Below are 2356 nucleotides of genomic sequence, written 5' to 3'. Positions count from 1 at the left end.
ATTAATTTCGAGACTTACATATTTAACGGGACATCAAGATAACGGAGAATTTCATGAATTCTTTGGGATCTTCTTGGCTTTTGCGTCCTTGGCAAATTTTGCAAAATGTCATATTTTAAAAATATAGCATCTGAAACATTGAACTGTTATCATTTTCCTTATGGTTTTAATCATATTAATTAAAATAACTGTGCTTTTGTAAAACTGTATAATCTACTTATAGTCTACGTTTTGTAATACAACATAAAATATTGAAATGTTATTTTGCGTTTCATCTTACCTGAAACCGTAAACTAGTTATAAACCACTAGTTTTATAACAAATATACCAGCATATAAAATAAAGTTTAAAATTAATGTCATTTTGTACGTGGTAATTTATGTATTGTTCTTCAACTGCATTATATACTGTATACTTTGAAATGCAAAACTAGGTTTGTTTATTAGATAATAAGCATTCTAAACCTCAGAGTTTTCGGACATGGCATAAAATATCATGTATCCACCATTTTAATTTGAAAATCGGAAAAATGATGTTTAGGCATCTGGATGATGTCAAAGGTTGTTGGATGCCTCACACAGCACATTTGATCTGTACGGTATAACGATATATTGCTTTTTTTATTTTAGTTCTCAATTTTGCAAAACATGCGACAATGAGAAAAAAATTAAAAGAATCTATAGAATATTTGAATATTTGTAAGGTTCGTTGAAAAGACCTGATCGATATCTGTCTGATACAAAAACAAGTTTTCCGATGAACCTCGCATATATGCCGCAATTGTTCCAAAATTACTGCGCGTTATCAAAAGTGTATCACACAAAGACAGCATTTGTTGTTCTAGTATAGCAGTAAAAAGTCCTTCACAGACATTTGTCGTTTTGTACACATTCTTTAATCTATCGACATGAACAATTGTACGATTGACATAGAAAGCATTCTTAAAATTAGACATGATATCGTGCCTTACTTCATTTGAGTCAGAAGCAATATATAAAGCATATTTTTGGGGGTTTTTGAATCGTTTGAGGAAGGAATATATTGTCTGTGTCTTTGGTTTTCCTTCTGAAAGATTCAGATCACCCGGAATTGATGGATTCTTACCAATTCTAATATGACTGCACACAAGATGCCTGCCATTCAAATTGTTCTTTACTAATTCAAAAAGTTGTTCGTTAAGACGTTGCCTAGGTTTAAATAATGTGTGGAGTACTAGGTGGACAATTTCAGGGTTTGTCATGTTAATAATCCAATTCATTTGTTTTTGAATATCTTTGTGCAATTTTATATTATTCATCAGATGATTGTAAACATTCGTGTGCATAATTACTATCTGATGAGTCCAAACTTCCTTAAAATTCATGTTTGGTATGTTTGTGTAAAATGAGTCCAACCGCTGTCCACAGATATGAAAGTGTTCGGATATATTTTCAGGTTGTACCGTTTCTATATATTTTTTACATTTTGTCCAATTATAGAAAAATGGATCAATGAAATTTTCTAACTCGCATGGTTTCGTCATGTAAATAACAAATGTTCGATTTGTCAGCAATGCTAAAAGAAATGAAGACACAATGCCCCTTTCTCTGTCACCTAAACCCCCACAAAGTTGTTTACTGCATTCATAAATCAGAAACTGTTTATTAGGACAATCTTGCTCATGTTCAACGACAATATTTTTCAGTGTTTCTTTTCTTAAAATACGTATATCACGGTTTGTGTCATATATGGGATTTTTCAAGCTTACTGAATACGAACTTTGAAATTCCAAGTTATTATTCCTACCGGAGAATAATTTTTCCAGTATTTTTTCAGTTTTCCCAAATTTATCTTTTGTTCTCCTCGGTAACGTTATAAAAAAGGAATAATCGACTATATCACCCATTAAACATGTCACTGCTATTCCTATAGAAATCGCTACTAACTGAAAAAGAGAAGTATAAAGAGTATAATAAAAGTGATGAATTAAATGATAATTATGATATAAGCTTTTAAAACAAACCCAAAAAAAAGTTATCGACATTTTTCAAACCATGTGTTTTGTTGAAACCTCTGCTGAGATTTATAAACTGTCCATGCTCGTAGAATAGGATAACAAGACAAGTGAGATTCACTGACCTAGATAAGAGTGATCATTTTTAGTTATTTAAAGACATCTCAATGTCATTTTTCTTATACCTTTGTTGTTTTTTTTTCCAAAATGTTATTATTATATATATTAACTTACATTATATTTAAACAACTTAAACAATGTCTTGCGATTGTGAATAATTAAGGGTTCTGCTATGGAGATCAACGGGATTTTTCCATATTTCGCCTATCATAAACTGCGTTATTTGTTATCGTATATATTAAT

The sequence above is a fragment of the Ruditapes philippinarum genome, unplaced genomic scaffold, assembly GCF_026571515.1.
Source record: "Ruditapes philippinarum isolate M1 unplaced genomic scaffold, ASM2657151v2 ctg8943_1_1_1_1, whole genome shotgun sequence".
Taxonomy (NCBI): domain Eukaryota; kingdom Metazoa; phylum Mollusca; class Bivalvia; order Venerida; family Veneridae; genus Ruditapes; species Ruditapes philippinarum.
Note: the sequence above shows the minus strand (reverse complement) of the source record.